This window comes from Dipodomys ordii, unplaced genomic scaffold, assembly GCF_000151885.1.
Source record: "Dipodomys ordii isolate 6190 unplaced genomic scaffold, Dord_2.0 Scaffold383, whole genome shotgun sequence".
NCBI lineage: Eukaryota > Metazoa > Chordata > Mammalia > Rodentia > Heteromyidae > Dipodomys > Dipodomys ordii.
The window spans coordinates 27,194-27,487 of record NW_012267599.1 but is presented as its reverse complement, the minus strand read 5'-3'; positions in this window follow the sequence as shown (position 1 = coordinate 27,487).

Genomic DNA, 294 nt, shown 5'->3' with positions numbered 1-294 from the left:
TTTTTTTTTTTTTTTTTAGAAATTGTAATGGTCCAAATGCTTACATCTGTAATCCTACGTTTCAGAGGTGAGATGAGAAGAGGCAGGCTTGAAACCAACCTGGGTACGGAAACACAGAATATACCCCAAAACAAAATCCAAAATAGAATTGTGGCTCAAGCACTAGTGTGAAAAACAAACAACACCAAGCTCTCAGACTCAAATTTGACTGGCTTATATACTAGCAGTTTTTTACCTGGGAATGGACTGGAATCTTCCCCCATATATAAAATAAATACTCTAATGTCTACTAAA